At 43.9% G+C, this 19,180-nt stretch overlaps 1 protein-coding gene across 1 annotated transcript in view; it reads right to left on the bottom strand.

Moving 5' to 3' along the window:
* Positions 1–19,180, bottom strand: part of SIL1 (SIL1 nucleotide exchange factor) — a 171,206-nt gene that overhangs the window by 53,704 nt on the left and 98,322 nt on the right. The window lies entirely within an intron of this gene.

The raw sequence follows: 19,180 nt of genomic DNA on the forward strand, positions 1-19,180 counted from the left end.
GTAGATTAGAGGTCTCTCTTTATACAAGTGCCTCCACTTTTCCATCAATCACAGACTGTTATAACAAAGCACAGCAATAAACTGATGAATATATCCGGGAGTGCAGGATTCAGGTGTAGAAATAGCATGACGAAGCTGCAGAATACATCCTAACAGTTTGTCAAGACATTATGGACAAAAACAACGCACACAAGAAACGGTTACCAACCTTCTGTAACTGTTGTTATTCAACATACATTACTCATGTCCATTGCTTATAGGTGTGTGTGTGCACCGCATGCACAGTCCGCCGGAAAGTCTTTCCCCCAAAGTTACCCATAGGGGCGGCTGTGGAGCCCCCTGGAGTTGCGCCTTCATGGTGCCCTATATAGGGCTCTGCCGACCATCCCCTCCTCGGTTCCTTCTTGCCAGCTGGCTCTGACAGAGGGGTAGGCGAATGGGTCTTGGAATGGACATGAGCAACACATCTCAAAGAAAAATAGTTACAGAAGGTTAGTAACCATTTCTTCTTCTTCTAGTGCTTGCTCAGGTCGATTCCAAGTAGGTGACTCCCAAGCCATACCATAAGAGGAGCGGTCAGAGCTCAAATACCCTCAGACTGCAGAACTGCCCTGCCAAAAGCAGCATCATATCTGGCATGTTGGTTAATAGCGTAGTGTGCTGCCAACGTGTGAACCGAGGATCATGTTGCCGCCCTACAAATGTCCTGAATCGGCACCTGCACCAGGAATGCTGAGGAAGATGCTTGAGCTCTCATGGAATGGACCGTTATTGGCAGTATGGGCACTTTTGCCAGGTCATAACACTTGTTGATACAAGAAGTGATCCAAGACGAAATCTGTTCAGAAGAAACTGGCAGCCCTTTCATTCTGTCTGCTACTGCTACAAATAGCTGGGTCGTTTTCCTAAATGGTTTGGTCCTCTCAATTTAGAAGGCTAAGGGCCTTCTGATATCCAACAAATGAAGCATACGCTCCCTATTTGTGTGCAGTTTTGGGAAGAAAACCGTGAGGAAAATGTCGTGATTCACATGGAAATGAGAGACCACCTTTTGCAGAAAAGCTGGATGAGGGCGAAGCTGTGCCTTGTCCTTGAAGAAAACCATGTATGGAGGTTCTGAAGTAAGTGCTCTGAGCCAGATATCCTCCTGGCCGATGCTATGGTTACAAGAAAGGCAACCTTCCAGGACAGGTAGAGAGGCGAGTAGGATGCTAGGGGCTCAAACGGAGGACCCATCAGCCTTGAAAGAATGAGGTTGAGGTCACACTGGGCCATCGGCAAACGTGTTAGTGGGTACAGCCTGTCCAACCCCTTCAGGAACTGCAAAACCAATGGGTTAGCGAAGGCTGACTGCCCAGACGTCCAGGGATGGAATGCCGAAATGACCGCCAAATGGCCCTTAATTGATGATCCTTACAGGCCTTGTTGCTTTAGGTGTAGCAAATAATCCAAGATTGATGGGATTGACACCAGCGTGGGTAGGATACCCCTTTTTAGCCGCCAAAATAGAAAACCGCTTCTACTTTGCTAGATAAATGGTTTTCTACTACTGAGGAGGACCTCCCTAAGCTGTTCTGAACATGTTAGTTCCATGGAGTTCAGTCATGCAGCTTCCATGCCGTGAGGTGTAATGACTTGAGGTTGGGGTGCCGTAGGGTGCCATGATCCTAGGTGATTAGTGTGACCGTTCCGTGCCTAGGGTAGCCACCTGAAAATGCCAAGGTCAGGGCAGGCTGTAAAAGGAGAGCAGATTTTCCCAAGTCCTGTATCGTGCCACATGGGGTCAGGAAACGAGTCTTGGGGAAGGACGCTTTGGCTTACCCCAAGTCCAACACTACTCCAGTGAACTCTATCCTCTGCGTAGGCACGAGCGTCTACTTCTGCTCATTGATCATAAGACTCAGCCTGTTGAAGGTGGCTCTTATCACACGGACGTGAGCCTCCACCTGCGCCCTGATGCATCCCCTGACCAACTAGTCATCAAGGTAGGGAGACACCTGCATTCTCTGCTTCCTCAAAAAGGCCGCGACCACCAACAGACATTTGGTGAACACCCAGGGAGCCGCCGATAGATCAAAGGGCAGGATCATGAACTGTAGGTGCATCTGCTTGACAACGAAGCAGAGAAACCTCCTGTGTCTTGTAATGATGGCTACATGAAAGCACGCGTCTTTCAAGTCGAGGGTGGCAGACCAGTTGCCTGGATCCAGTGAGGAAATGATGGAGGCCAGGGAAACCATACGGAATCTCACTTTCTTCATGAATCTGTTGAGGTTTTGCAGGTCAAGAATAGGGAGAAGCCCTCCCTTGGCCTTTGGGATTAGGAAGTAATGGGAATAAAACCCCTTCCCCTTTAGCTTGTGAGGGACCTCTTCCACTGCTCCTATCCTTAGAAGGGACTGCACCTCTTGAAGAAGCAGATGCTTGTGAAAGGGGTCCCTGAAGAGGGACGAAGATGGCCGGGGGGGGGGGGGGGGGGAGGGAAATGGTGGCAGGGAAGAAAACTGAAGCAAGTATCCCAATCGTACCGTGCATAAGACCCACTGATCCGATGTGATCTGGGACCACACATGGTAAAAATGGGATAAATGGTTCAGAAACAAAAGGCAGGTTGGATCCGTGACTATGAATGGTGTGCCATCCTCAAACATTTGTCTTTGTCCCTGAGGACTGCTGCATCTGGCCCTGATTCTGGTTGGAGGAATGAGGTGTACTCCTTCTGTTATTTCTCCTCCTTTTGTGGCTATAGTCCTCCCTCAACCGGTAGAAATGGGACACTGGCTGCGGCTTGAATGGCTTCCTCTGTGTTACTGGTGTATGCAACCCCACGGATTTTAAAATGACTCTCGAGTCCTTTAAGATCTGAAGCTTAGATTCCATCTGGGATGAAAACAGGAGTGGTCTCTCAAACTGTATTGTTGTTTGGACCTCCCGGGGGAGGCCCGAGGCCTGTAGCAGGAGCTCCTCCTCATGGCCACTGCAGATGACACAACACGTCCAAGGCTGACTACAGCAGACTTTTTGTGACCACCTTTCCCTCCTTAACTATGGCCACAAATTCAGACTTGGAGTCTGATGGGACAGAGTCTTTAAACTTTTCCATTGACAGCCAGGAATTGAAAGCATATCTACTTAGGACCACCTGCCTATTTGCGACTCGAAGTTGGAGTCCCCCGGTGGAGTACACCTTCCAACGGAAGAGCTCCAACTTCTTGGTGTCCTTGGCCTTTGGCGTGGGCCCTTGTTGCCATTGCCCCTCCCTCTCACTCGTGACGGCCACCACCAGCGACCCTGGTGGGGGATGAGTATAAAAGTGCTCACGGTCCTTAGACCGTACAAAGTACTTCCTCTCTACCTTCTTTGCCGTAGGGGGTAGAGAGGAAGGGATCTGCCACAAAGTCTTTGTGGTCTCCCGGATAGTTTTTATTAGTGGGAGGGCTACCTTAGAAGGACCCTCCGGGGCAAGTATGTCCACCATAGGGTCAGCTTCTTCCACTACTTCCTCCATTTGCAGGCCCATATTCTGAGCTACTCTACGCAGTAGCTCCTGATGTGCCCTGCTATCGTCTGGTATGGCAGCCGGAGTTGCTCCTGCTACCACCTCATCTGGAGATGAGGAAGAAGACATCCTAATGGGCACTGCAGATTCCTGCCCCTCAGCACTGGCCGGGTCTTGCAGTGTCGCCTCTTCTTCCACAGCGCCGGGGTCCCGGGGTTTGTCCAGCTCAGTGCTGGGGTCTGAGCCATCTCCAGTGTCCAGTGGGACGCTTGCCGCTGAGTGGGAAGGTCGGGGTCTAGATTTCAATGCAAAGGATTACCAACCTGCCCGACTGGGACCCCTGGGGTGGTGGTATGCCCATAGGTCCAGAACGGTCACTGTGGGGGCATCTGCCATTGGGTTGGTCGCTGCATTGTAGAGGGGTGTGGTGCCTCTGCCCTCTGATGCCTACCCTGGTACTGGTTCCTTGATGAAAAGGACTGTGCCTCAGAGTCTGAAGAGAGCCTTTCACTGCGCAGGCACCATGGTGGCATGGTGCCAGGGAGAACGGGACCTGGCCATCATCGCCAGTTTACCCTTGGAGGGCATCGAGGTTTTCTTCGGTGCTGGGGTTTGAGCCCGATCTCGTCGGGGAGGGCGGGGAGCCTGTGGGGCTATTTCCTCAATCAGCTCCCTTGCTGCCTTGAAAGTCTCAGGAGGGAACACTGGCATACCGAGAGGGGGGGGTGGCCCAGGCCCCGGGGCACCAGCCTGCGGGGGAGGGGGGGGAGGAGAAGAGGAGGAGGAGGAGGAGAGGAGGTCAGGCCGGCCCTTCACAACACACAGGGGATGCTAACTCCTCCAGCACCCTCCTGCCCCCTGTGCATCATGAAGGGCCGATGCAGCACAGCACCCCCTTCCCCCAGGTTGGGGGATGAGGCTCCTTCGTCAGAGCTGGTGCTGGGCTGCGGGGCTGGAGCAGGAGAGGCGGGGTGCCATGCGGGGGGGGGAGGAAAGGGGGAGGGATGGGGGAGCCAAACCTGCATTTGCGCCCCCCCTTCCACCCTGAACAGATTCCCCCCCCTCCCCTAGGGACAGCTGGGGGACAGCGCCAGGACTCCTCCTGCCCTGCGTGGGGGTGGGGGGTACATGTGAGAGGGGGGGCACGTGAGGCTGGGGGTGCAAATGCAGGCTTGGCCCCTGGGGACCGGAGACCCACAGTATGCCATTGGAAGGGGAGCTGTAAATCCTCCTCCTGTACCTCCCTCGGCAGAGACACTAGGGGCGCCGGACTTGACAAGCCCCTTCTCGGGGCCGGAGTCAACGGTGCTGTGCCTTCTGGATCGGGGTTAAGTGGCCCGGCCTAGGTCATACTTTGCTCACATCCTTGTTTCCGAGGATCTTACTGTCGATGAGCACCCCCTATCAGGCCTCCACATACTGGGCCCTTTGATGCCAGGGAGTCATGTTGGTGCCGCGGCTCTTTAGTGGAGTCCTTTCTATGCGGTGCCTCTCTCACCAACACAGGAGCACTCCTCACCAAGGCAGATGTGCGTAAGAGCTTGCTCCGCTGGAGCCTCCATAGGCCGGAGAGCTGCTTCCATCAGCAAGAATTTCAGTCTTTGGCTCGGCTCCTTTTGGGTCCTAGGATGGAAGCCTCTACGGATTTTACTACAATCTTGCTGGTGTGAGTCTCCCAGGCACTTAAGGCAGGAGGACCGCGGGTCATCCCTGGGCATAGGCTTCTTACAGGACCCTCAAGTCTTGAAGCCAGGCATGCCCCAACCCCGGGGCAGGGAGAGAAGAAGAGGGGAACTACCTGCTAATCGGGAGTACTCTATCTTATTCTACATTAACTGCAACTAAATCTTAACTATTTACAGGTACTCAATAACAAAGGCAAGGGGGAATCGCTTGCAAAGCAAGAGAAACTGGTTGTCCCAACAACCATCACAGGCGGTAAGAAGGAACTGTGAGGAGGGGAGGGGAGGCAGAGACCTACATAGGGTACCATGAAGTCACAACTCCAGGGGGCTCCACAGATGACCCTCCGGGTACCTTTGAGGAAAAAACTTTCCGGTGGACTGTGTACGCAGCACGCGCACACATCTACTTGGAATCGACATGAGCAAGCACTCAAAGGAGAACATAAATAACCAGATGTAACTAGTACCATGGTGCACCTATACTACAGTCTCCGGGTTGCTCCATACGTGTTCTCTTTTGTAATACAAGTGCTGGTGCGAAAGGGCTGTTCCTACCCCTCTATATGAGCTCTGCTAGAAGGACAGGTGTTAGCACTGTGATGGGCAGTAGTGATTTATCTAGAAAGGTGTAAGGTTTGAGCCACACTTCAGGCACATTTTAAAGCTTAAAAAAAATTATCTTAAAAAGTGAAACTCGTTTTGTTTAGTTCCAATGCAAATTACAATTTCACTCTGAAAAGTGACTGTGTAAAAACGGTACCTTCTTATACAGCAGATCTGCTCCCAAAGTGTATTTAGTCAGACCCTTAGCATCATAAATAAGCTTTTCTGTTTTGTATTCTTTCTAGACTTGCAGAGCAATCCCAGCTCAGAGAGGGGGAACTGGAGTTTATAGATGTCTATATTATGGAGGCCTGGTCTACATCTAAAACTTAGACTGATCTAGCTACGCTGCTCAGGGGGTGTGAAAAATCCACACCCCTAAGACACACAGTTAAGCCAACTTAAGACCTGGTGTAGCTACTGCAGAATTCTTAATAACGGCAGAATTCTTTTGCTGACCTAACTACCACCTCTTGAGGGGGTGGATTTACTGCACTTACTTAAAAACCCCTTCTGTCTCTGTAGCAAGTGTCTACACTACAGCTATATCACCATAGCTAAACCTGCATAGCCCCAACATGCAGATGCATATCATCCCCAAATGGTTTACTCTATTCCAATCAATCAGTTACAGCTCTGCAAACTCAGTAAAGAGCACCAGGCTGCACAGGAGACACTGAGACACTAACTGGCCTGCAGAATCTTCATTATTGGTGCTGATGCATAAGGTGAAACAAGCACAGCTTGACTTTCAAAGCCCAAATAGAATTTTTGCAGGGCTGCTAACAAGAAAAAAAATGTTTTATTTTTAAGCCAAACTCATTTGGTCTGGAGGCAAACAAACTTGCAATGCAACAATAGCATTTTTAGAGTCACTCTGCAGAGCAGGACTACACTGAGTTGCCCTAAAAGCATTCAAAATATTAAATTATTTAAATGGATAAAAATCCCACCTCCATCTATAGAGTATCACAGTAATTACCCAAACTCCAGGCTTGGTAAAATGCCAATTTCTCTGTCCTTCAATCTCTTCAATTATACCAGTTCTCCACTAGTAGCATGCTGTGTTTTGCAAATGCACTCACAACACAGCCCAATGCTCCTTCTGTGATCGTACTAAAGGTGGTGCATCCTACCCAGCCCTAAGAGAATGTGCGTGGCCCAAATAATTACACTATATTTTCATGACAGCAATACATTAAATCCTGAACAATTTTATAATGTGTAAATCCCAAAGAAATCTTGATTCAGCCAGTTACCAAAATATGACAAAAAAGATTTCACTCATCTAGTTAAACTACCGATATTTAAAAAAATAATAATAATAATTGTTAGTTCATTAATCTGCAATTTAAAAATGAATAGAACCTAGCTAATTCCTGCTTCACTAATCCGCAAACCTGATAATACCCAGAGGGGAAAAAAAAGAAAACCCACAGTAACCTCACACCATTTCTCAGTAAAGATTTCATGGTAGAATCCTGCAGAGAGAGCTCACATTACGGAGACTTCCTTACGTTTACAAAATACACTACGGCACATTTGCTGCTATGCTAAGGAGTATCATGAATAATGAAAACCAAATTGCACTTGTCAGAACAAATGACCACTGGCATTTTGCAAGGCACTAAGCCTTGATATTGAGCAGGTTTGTTCAACTATTGCTAATTTGCAAAAGCTGGCCATTCACAATGGGTCTCCTAGTCACTTGTGCAAATGAGCAAGGTTCTGATCATGTTCTTAAATTCAGAAATGCTGCTACTGCAACTGCACTGCCACTGTGACCACCTTTCAGAGCATACTGCTGTGGGGGGAAATCTCATTCCAGCTTCCTCTGCTCCCTGCTCAGAGAGCAGCAGTGGATCCTCAGCAGATGTGGGTATTCCCAATGGCAGCTTCACTCCATCATCTCTGTGCTGGGTGGGTTGGCTAGTCTATCAGCCATACCCCTCCTCGGGTGCAGGGAACCACCTGTAGAGCTGTATTCTGAGTGCCTGGGGATACAGACCTGCTGAACAGGCTCCTGGCATTTGATCCCAGCCCATGCAGCTGTATCACATTCAACATCTTTCACTGAGGAGTGGATTCAAACTTCTGAGCCAAATCCTTCCTCCTTTAAAATTAACGTTAAAACTTCTATGAACTCTAACTGGAACAGGATTTAGCAAGTCAAGTTCCCTCCTCTGCAGGTGTGGAACCCCCACCCCACCTCAGGCAGCAATTTGGTGTAGTTTGACTGCATTGGGTTGCGGGAGGGAGGGAACAACCAGATGGGGGCAATATGCATAGCCCCGGAGGGGATATTATATGGCCTGGTCACTCTACCATTGTGCTAGTAGATCCCTCCCCTCTTCCTCCCTACCTCCTTTACAAAGTCCCATGGAGGCTATTTTAGCTATCGGCCTGAACTAGCCTTTGCAAAGCAGCTGTGCAGACACTCACTACGTTACCCAACTGTTCAGCTCCTGTGGTTTTCAGAAGAAAGGGTTTTCTCCCATGGGCCAATCAAACAGCACATGCCAGAGGTGGTCAAACAAACTGTTCCAGGTTATAGTATTTACCTGGGTGTTGCCATTTTGTACAGGGAAGCTATGCTTTAAAGTCTTGGAGAGAGAAATTCCTTTTTATAATGTTTCTTTGTATTCTTTGCTTATATACTTCATTTTGATAAACCAATGAAAAACCTGTAAGGAGATCATTAAATGTGAGTCCTTAGAGATTAAAATAATTCAGGAAATGCCGAAGACAAGAATAACACAATTAATAAATACTACTACTTTGCATGTCAACACTACCTTCCACCAAAGGATCTCAAAGCACTTTGCAAACATTTATGAATGTAGTCACTCCATATGCAGTATGGAAGGATAATTATCCTCATTTTACAGATAGTAAATTAAACCACAGGGAAATGAAGAGACTTTCCCAATGTCACATGTAACGTGTAGCTGAGTTAGGAACAGAATCCAGATTGACTGCCTCCTAGTCCCATGCCTTAGCCACACAGCCATCTCTCCCTCCTCTATTTTGGGTTCTGATAAATGTCCCCTCAAAAAACATTTATTCTCCACGCTCTGCTTTAGACCTTTCTATTAACTTTAGGTCAGCAAATATATACATCTGATGAGTTTCAAATTAAATCAAGCAGCTCATTAACAAAGTCTACCCTTATGTGCAATAGATCCAGATATACCTCCTGATTTTCTGTACAGGCCACCCTGGATCCGCACACTGAATTATCATCCTTATTTACTGCTTTGTGTAACAATTTTCACATATATGCTCTCAAGGTTCTGTGCTAAATAATATGAAACAACAATTCATGTTACTTTGTTTCTTCCAATTCCATTTTAAAAGCTGGAAGATGACAGTAAATTGCACCAATTCTATTAAATGACGTGTATTTTTTATATTTATTTTTTCAACTTCTACCTTGCAGAGATTCAGGTTAGAATAATCTCTCTCATGACACTGATTGAATGGGATCAAGCTCTGACTCGGTTTGACTCTTGAAGGATTCAATTAATCAAAAAGCCAATTCCATTTTGGGCTCCATCTGTCTTTATTCCTTTGGGGATTAATAATCACACTCTGTGTTTTTACACACTAGTTGAACTGAAATTAAGACCGATTTCAGTATGAAGCACTCAAGAAGAAAATGCTTTTCTTGAAGGAAAAATTTCCAGAGCCATTGTAGTTTCCAGTCTGGATGAAGACAGTATTAAATAAACAGAGCAGCATCATATTAATTCAAAATTCTCAAGACTATGAAATAGCCACACAGATGAATTTCTGCTTGCTACAACGCACATTCACTCTAAACCCATATTGATGGGCTTCCATAACATACTGTGCATGCAAACATAATACAATCTTTTTCTGAAGGAAGATGAGAAACACAACAAAGGGAGGTTAGAAATCTTAGACTTGTACATAAACTGACGACACGGGTTCCTGCTTGTTCAAATACCCTATTTACACTGGGCCTGGACTAGAACTCGGAAATGGTGTTTAAAATATGCTCTGTTACATGAGTCACTAACTATGTGGTGTTAGGAAGAAACTTACCCCATAGGCATTTTACTGTATAATTATGCAGCATCTAGTCAGACAGAATATTGGACCAGATGGGACCGCCAATTCTCATGTTGATCTGATGGCTCTTTAGTGGCCTATGTAAAATGAGTTGGTGATCCCAGTGAGCATACTGAAACAAAACCAACACTGCAACCACCTCTCAAAGTAAACTGGTTGGTCTCAGCAGGAGGCCAATAACTGAACGGGCCATGGAGAGTCACTCCAAAGGAAGTCATTCCAAAACATGGTTCATGGCACACACTTACATTTTAAATAATATTAAAGGGCCATCAGATTGATAGAAGCCAGGACAGTCAAAATTCAGGTTAAAATTCACCTTTTTAACTGAATTGTACCAGAAGGACTCTCAACTGTAAAGAATAATGAAAAAATATAAGCATTGGTGAACAGGATTTTTTTTCCAGCCACATATTCCTAAGGTCCAGCCCACATGAACTGACTGCTGTAGGAGTCCTTCACCACCTCTTTGTTTTCAGGACACTTAGTAAAGAAGAGTATGGGAAGGCTTGCTGCAAAAAATTATACTATGCACTCCATGTTAAATTCATTAGATACTAAAACAGAGAGAATCTGTGAAAAATGAAATGCACTGGAGGGATAGCTAGACACTTCTGATCGAAGGCTGAGGGCTTAGATGTGAAGACAGAATCCTTTGATGGCTGCCTTATGGAATGGGCTGCAGTACCCAGGAAACTTATTAAGCATAGCAGAAAAGAAGAGTGACGTATGGCATGGACAATTTAGTGAACCAAATTAGTTTTAAACTGTATTCAGATCTCGCATAGTCAAATATCAAAGGGCTGAGACACTGGGAAATGGATATGATGAGATTTCACAGAAATGAGGAGATTACCAGGACCTAATGTCTAAGAGAATTATTTATCTAGAGATGTTCTCTAGAGATGTGCACCTTAACATATCACTTCCCTGAGCCTGTACTCCTAGTGATTGGCCAGTACAGACTCCGGTAGCTCAAAATTCTGAGCCACTGGTCTGGCAGTCAGTAAAGCGAGTTGCCCCCTTCAAAAAGGATGAGGCAGTTCCTAGTGCCTCCAATAATAACTTTTTATACCATTTGATCCTGCTTTCACTAAAAAGAAAGTGATCACAATATGTATCCCAAGAATGGCATAGGCTCTGAGCTCCTTAGGAATGGACAAATGGAGAATGGCTCTGAGAACAATAATTTCAGGTAATTCTCTCTTCTCTGCCAAGACCCATCACAACAGATCCCACACTCAGAATACAAAGCTCTCAAGAGGTCTCAACAGGGGAAAGAAGTAACGGGTAAAGGGACAATGCAAAAGACACTACTGGAGAAAGAACTAGGGAAGAATCCTTGTAGAATAATAATGCAAGCCATTTTAGTGGAGGGATAAACTACGTCACAAAGCATTTTAAAACACTTTCTATACAAAAGAGTAGAGAATAAGAGACATGGTAAAGTTCCCCCTGCTGGACACTCACCAGGCTGCTGTGCTCTGGTCCCTCACAATAGACCAGTGTGCTTTTAAACTTCCCTTGATCTGCATAGATTCCAGCACAGTCTCTTTCTTTTGCCTCTCTGGCATACTTCTTGGGCACAGATTCAGTCTGTTATCTCTTCATGGAAGTGGGATTTCATGATCCAGGTATCTCAGTCACCAGGACCAGTACTGAACCCCCCCAACCCCAAAGACACCGCAGTTGCCTAAGCACACTCTTTCCCAGACCTCCACTCTTACGGGGCACTGAGCTTTACAGTTTACCTCTCCAGGTACATAACACACAGACTCTGCAAATGGTTCCAAAACGAATCACTTGTTATTTTAGACCACACAAGAAACATACAGATCTAGACACAACAACAAAACACCCATCCCTGCCTCAGTGTCCTCACCACTCTTGGGTATTCTTTGGGATTTGGTAAGAATCCTCTAGGGTATCCAGAGTCCCCACCTCCAGCTGGCTTCTCCTCTGAAACAGTCTCTCTCTGTTCCTTCTGCTCTCTCCCCCCTTACAATGGTCAGTGAAAGACCCTTTCTTTTATAACCTCCAGTCCACTTTGTCAGGTTATACCCCACTCCCATCAGCCCCATTAGGTAATCACAGTCCCCCACCAGCTGATCCACTGCTTGGGATTGGTCTGCACTACAGAGTTAACTTTGTAGGCATCTACATTAAAATTGTAGTTTCCATTGATGTAACTTGCCCACTACACCGACTTAACTCCATCTTCATGAGAGGCATAGTATTTAAGTTGATGCAGTTAGGTTGATGCAGCGTCAGTGTAGATACTGTGTTGCTTACATCAACTTGCTGCCTTTCAGAAACCATCCCACAATACCCCACACTGGCAGTTAAATCAGTGCAAGCGCTCCTCATGAGGACATGCACTGCTGACACAAGAAGCATAGTGTGGACATGTAAAACTGATTCAACTACTACGATGGCTATATGATGACATAATTTAGGTTGATTTAGTTTTGTAGTGTAGACTTGCCCTTAGTTACCAGCCCACCTAGGCAGATTGGTTCTTTTGGGCGATAGCCAACCCTCTGTCCATGGGTGCTTCCATGTGAATAGAGGACCACCAAGTTCTAACAACCTTGCTATGCCACTACCTCTTGGAATTTCAGCCCAAGATGGAGGAAGAGAGACAAAATTCATAAGTTATATGTTGACAGAGTCCACAAATCAAAATCATATAGGTAGAGAGAAAGCGAATTGGGGCACTGCTACTCTTGAAGTGAATTTTGATCTCTAAGCCTGACATTTCTATCTCTGCCAGTTTTCTCATTAACCTAGGCAGGAGTAAGCCTTAGAAACAATCAAAGCAAGAAGCTGTTTGGGATCATGATTTTTTGGGGGGACCCTCAGCCCATGCAAGCTCTGCATTTAATAGACCAGTCCTACCTCCCACTGCATCAGAGCAACAACAGGGGGAGGAGACAACTCTCTGTCAGAGCCACACCCCTTAATCCCTGGCAGCTGGACAGACAGGCAGCACATGGCCAAATCCTCAGCTCTAGAAGCTTGGAACTCCACAAATTGTAAAGTCAGCCCTAAATACCTCACTGACAAAATCTGATTGTGGCATTAAAGTTTATACTGCAAAAGCTGGCTCAATATGGTTTCTAAAACTTGCTGCACACAGTTTGCCCAGCCATTAAATCCACAAAAGCAGATTTGTGTGGGGGGAGAAGGGGGGCGGCGGCAGTGGACGGACACACAGACACGGGACTTAAGCAGAGAGAACTGTGATTTAGATCCTATACATGTATAGGTAACTGACTGCAATCTTCTCTAGGCTGGTTTTGTCTACTACAAACTCCAATAAGAACAGGTACATAATTTAAGAGATATCACACATTCAGTGTTTTCATTGTTCCGCCTCTTTTCCCCACTCTGATCTTCTTTGTCTGTTTAGTTTACTTTTTAAACATAATCACTAAACTATAATAATGATAGCCCCCTCCAGCATTGCACGGAAAGTGATTAAAGGGTAGCCAGATTGCCTCTTATTTGTGGAACATTTTGTACCTACTATTTTGAAGAAATACAGAGAACAAGTGAAATGAAAGAGTCACGGCAGGTTAGGAAAATAATGTAGGTGTTATGGAGAAAACTCTTTGAGGCCATTAGCTGAGTGTAGAGGCTGTAGTAAAAAAGAAAAACAATATATAAGCGAGGAATAAACACAGGGAGGAGACACAATGGAATCCACATTGTTGCTGTACAAAATATTGTTTACGCTTTTGCTAGACTACAATTCAGGCTCTTCGTCTTAGAAAGGTGATTATAACTTAAGGTAACCAGGCTGAATACATGTTTTAAAGGGAAACAGCAGTCATTGGAATATCTTAGAGCACTGCACACACTACACATTTACTAAATGAAAGAGGGACTAAATAATGAGTTTTCCATACACCACAGCAGTACCTCCATTCAACGGCTGGGTCTCATGGCTCTCCCACTAGATGCTGCCATTTTTTGTGATACAGTATATGGTAGGACCACATCATACAGATTTCACCACAGGAAGGGGAGAAAGGGTGTAGGAAATACTGCAGTTCCCAGAGGCATGCCTTCTTCAAGGGCTGGTGGGTCATGAATACAGTGGGTACAACCTACAAGCTCTGCAGATCTGGACATAAAGGAGGATCCGAGTCCACAGAGAGGCTGCCTTATTCCTCTGACTCTGTTCTCCAGGTTACCTCTCCTTCCATGACAGCATGGCCTCCTAAGGAGCTATGATCCCATTAGCCACACCTCACCCACACAGAGGGAATGACACAGAACATATTCTCCCACAGGATTTGCTGATGATAATTCTGCTGGTTGTAAGGGAGCATGCTTAGAAAGAGTGGGGGAGCATGACCCAAAGCCTCTACTCCTCCCCACAACCTCCTGTCTCTGATGCAAATTTCAAATGGCTTCTGCTCACTCTGATAGAGAATGTAGAGGGGACTATCCAGCCAATTGCACTATTTTCCCCAGTGGGATCTTCAGACTCATCAGGACAGAGAATTCAGGCCCCATTAAAAGCTGCTTAAAATCAACAAAGCTGACTATTACTATAAGGTAAACTACATATATTTTAAATTTGGTTGTGGAACACATGGTCCAACGGTTAAAGCACCAGATGGAGGGCCGGGAGGTCCAGGTTCCATCCCACCAATTAGTGGCCTTGGGCAAGTCACTTAATTTGCGTTCATTTTCCCAGCTACAAAATAGCACCCTCAGCCCTCAGGCTCTACAGGCTACATTCATTTGCAGTGACAAAGCACTTTGAAATCCTTAGTTAAAAGACAGTACAGGAGCACAAAATACTATCTTCATTAAAACGCAGTTGGCTCACCTAGTTTTAAATTAATCAAGGTATTTATGAAATACACAAATTACCTTTATAACACAACCAAAATGTTGAAACCTTGATTTCTAGAAGTTTCTATTTCTCTGAATTTTCTCTGTCCTACTTTGTCTCATGAGATTACAAAGATGGCAGCTTGCTATTTGATTGTTAATTACTCTTTTTCATTATATTTCAGACACTTAAAAATGTTCAGGGATTTATTCTTCTGTGTAATTATACATAATGATTAAACCAGGTTTTAGACTGCATTGCAGTTTTTCCTTTAAGGTTATTTGTTAGATGGGGAAAGGCTAAACAGGCTGAGTTCATTTTCATTACAGAAAACTTTAAGGTGACCCAATAAAATTAATTTGAAATTAAAGTGCAGTGAGGCTGATAATTCCACACTAGTAAGGAGTTTAAACAAAAACAGTAGACAATCTAAAAAACAAGAAATTATGAGCAAACTGGGAATCCAGCTAGAATTAATTCATCTGAAAGACGGTAAACATGAAAAATAAATTGTCAAACAAGACCACTGAAGCAAATACAGAAAATGAATAAAGAGAAAGTGAGAGGTTGCAGTGCACAGAGCAAAGCTGGAGGAAGCAGGGACAAACACTAAGATGGATTTGATATAAATATATAAGGACAGGTCTTGTTAGACTAAGTGGATTTATTTTCCTGTCCAGAAATTCTTACGTCCTTATGAGTTAAAATTAAAGCCAGTGCTTCATTCTTAATTTTACTGGGTTTTACTGCTATGCCAGACTCGTAATGTTGTTTAGCAGAAGCAACTGTCCACCTGGTTTCAGTGCAAAATTTGACTTAATTTCAAATGGTTGAAATCTGGTAGAAACTTTTCCCCCTTGACAAATGTACGTTGCAGTTGCTGCTAATTCACTTCTTTACCCCCAACAAAAACTGAGTTTGGATATTAGGGGAAAAATCATACAAGTATGGAGAACTCACATCACTGAATGACTGAGGAACAGTGGTCAACAGACCCACCTTTTGTGAGAAAGGAAGACAAAGCAGAAATGTATGGTTTAGAGCGAAGATGCTCAGATATCATGGTGATGGGCATTAAACACAGAATAAACACCTGCAGACAGATTCAACACTGGAATGGGTTACCTAGGGAGGTGGTGGAATCTCCATCTTTAGAGGTTTTTAAGCTGAGGCTTGACAAAGCCCTGGCTGGGATGATATAGCTGAGGTTAGTCCTGCTTTGAGCAGGGGGTTGGACTAGATGACCTCCTGAGGTCCCTTCCAACTCTAATATTCTATGATTCAACAGACCTTGAGAAAAAGGATTTTATTTTTCTGTGTTGTATTTTTTAGGAAAGTAATTACATATGTCTCTTCTATCACTCCTCCCCTCACACTAGTACTGAAGTGTCTAAAACCTACTGTGACGGAGTTCGGGCTGCTCTTTAATTTACAAATACTGGACATTGATCAGGTTATTGAGATATTTACTGTAGGAATGTTAGTTTAGTTTAATAAGTGGGTTGTAAGAAAAACAAACAGGAATTAAATGGCTTGAGTTAACAAATCTTTGTTAAATCCCTGCTATTCCTTGGCTGCCTTCACTGCTTTCTCCTGATGTCTCCTCAGCTATTTCTCAATGCCTAATTTGCTGATGCCCCATACACCACCTAGTTCCCATTGTGACAGGTGCACAGCTTTGGCTCCCTTCAGAAGGTGGTGTAGGGAAGGAAAGAAGGCATGTGGACAAGAGGAAGGAGGAAAATATTCCAGGAAAATACTGAAACAAGGAACACCTCATGAGGTAGAGATTCCCATAAAGATGGTACAGAGGAAACAGGCAAAAGGAGTTGGATGTGGGGAAGAGGCCTACTGGAACAAACACACAGAGGATACTTTGTGCTTTCCCTAACATAAATGAATGCATTTATTTCTAGATATTTTGGATAGTGTATTCATTTGCACTTCTCACAGGGAGTCAGTGTGTCCCAGAAGGGCAGGCACAGGATTGGGAGTCAGGAGATCTGGGTTGTAATCCTGGCTCTGTCACTGCCTTGCTGTGTGACCTAAGGCCAGTCATTTTTCTCTGTGTCTCAGTTTGCTTATCTGTAAAATAGTGACAATAAGATTTATGGAGGAAAAGCGCTATATAAATGTGCTTGGTATTATCATCACTCCTCTCCTAAACTACTGTGTCGAACTGCTATCCACTGTTAAACATCTGCTGCAGTTCATCCCAGATGTGGCTGAATTTCAGCAGTGGATGAGTATCAGCTCATTAAGTTTGTAAAGCACTTTGGGATCCGTTGGAATGAAAAATGCATTGTAAATTGAAAATAATTTATTTTCCTCTTGTACACTGTTTATGAAAATGCCTGTTACAAATATTTAATTTTAAAAATTACGAAATCTGAAAAAAATGTTTTCTGATCATAAATCTTTTAAAGATCGGGATATTACACAAAAATATTATTTTTTGTACTAGCATCTCTGGTTTTGTGAAACACACAGATGCAATTTGTCTGTGAGCTTCACTGTACTTGATTTATACAACAAGGGATTTTACAGGCTGTAAATAGTCTCAGGACATTAGCAGACTCTTCTCTCATTGGAAATATTCTTAGCTTAATATAGCTCCTCTTTGCATAAAACATTTACATTTTTATGATGTTTAGGACCCAGGGGTGTGAATCCTGATTACCTTCAGGTTATAACACTCTGTCACTCTGATGGTACTCCAGTGTACAATCAAAAGTATGCAGAAGCATTTTCCATATTGTAGTTTTACTTGCCTCCAAACGGCTAAATCTTAATATTTCATACTTATATATATTTAAATTTTAGCAGCATCGGATAAATGTTAACATGCTTTTATGCTAATGCAATCACTGAAAATCCAGATAATGTTGATATTGGCATATATTGTTAGTGAATTAAGTGAATTACTTACACTAGTCCGTGTATGGGAAAGGGAATAAGCTACACCAATATAAGGATTTTATGCTAGTACAACTGCATCCACACTGAGGGTTGTAAGGGTATAACTAAATTGGTTAAAAAAAATCACTTCCCTAATTGAAATAGTTATACTAGTAGAAAATTTGTATTTACACCAGGAAATAGAGCATAAATTATTTGGGGGCAGAGACCCGTCTTTCTGTTCTGTGTTTGTCCATGTCTGAGGCTCCTAGGCGCTACTGCAATACAAATAAACAAACAACAAAATTCCAGGCTTGCCACTCTGTGTGTGAGTCACTCAGAAGCCTAGAATGAATGCTGAATCAGTGTGAAGTAATGGAAATAGCTACAAGCATGACTGAGAGCTCTTTTCATTTAGAATATCACAAAGTTCAATGATCAATGGGAATCAGGGTCTGTTACTGTCTAATCTTTAAATTCACAGCCATTCTGACTTTATGAATTACAAGAGTCCTAGACCATTGGGATATTAGAGGTAATTCACCCAATAACCACTCTTATTCTACTGCTAATGTTTTCATGCAACCATTTCCTTGGTTTTATGAGGGAGACTGCATAGAAGTTGGCTTACCATTGCCTAACTGCCAAACCCATGTGACAATACAGGCTTAATATAATAATCATCTTGACTCAGAAAAACACAATGCAAAAGAAATTGTGTTGAGTGAAGTACTCTAAATACCCAGGGAAATTTAAAGAACACCACGAAATAAGCACTTAGATAACTTATAAGCAAATAAATTAACCAGTTATCGTAAACTAAACATGTTGGCATGTAAATGTCTATTTAATAAGAAAGCTTAAGCACAGCCACACAAAAAGCATAAAGGAGTTCCTCAAGTTTGGGAACCAAGGAATGAGACAGTACATCTGAACCACTGAAGACTACCATCTGCTAGAAAGCCCTTGTAAAAAAAATTTAATGTTTCCAAAAGCAGTACTTTAGTATCATATCTGAGAAAGACACACTTCTTCCCCACAACAGGCATTTTAATTTAATGAGAAAAAATGCACATGCTGGCCAATGATATACACATTCAGATCATAAAATTTCTTGTGTCATGACTGTGTTGCTTTAGCTTTATGAGGGAAGATGTGGTTTACATTTTCCACTTTATATTTCACTTTATGTTTCCTAAATTTCCTGCATGACACTTTGTCTATGACAGATGTGAAACTTACAATTAAGGTTCTACACATTAGCAAAAAGCCCAATAAAGCTGCTAAAGATGTAATTTTAAATGGTACTCAAAGATCTCAGAATAAAGAGAAGTGATTGCATTTCTGTGCTGCTGGACATTCTCTCAAAGAAACTAGTCTATCACATAAATTCATTTTGAATTTGGTAAAAAATGGCTTATTTGATAGATCTCTCTGAGACCCAACATTTAAGCTCGGTCTGAAAACTGTGAGCCAAATCATTAGCTGGTGTAAATCAGTGTAACTTCAATGAAGTCAATGCACTATGCCGATCCATACCAGCTGAGAATC

This window comes from Emydura macquarii, unplaced genomic scaffold, assembly GCF_026122565.2.
Source record: "Emydura macquarii macquarii isolate MOO-44397 ecotype Brisbane River unplaced genomic scaffold, CSIRO-AGI_Emac_v2 contig_2768, whole genome shotgun sequence".
Classification (NCBI taxonomy): domain Eukaryota; kingdom Metazoa; phylum Chordata; order Testudines; family Chelidae; genus Emydura; species Emydura macquarii.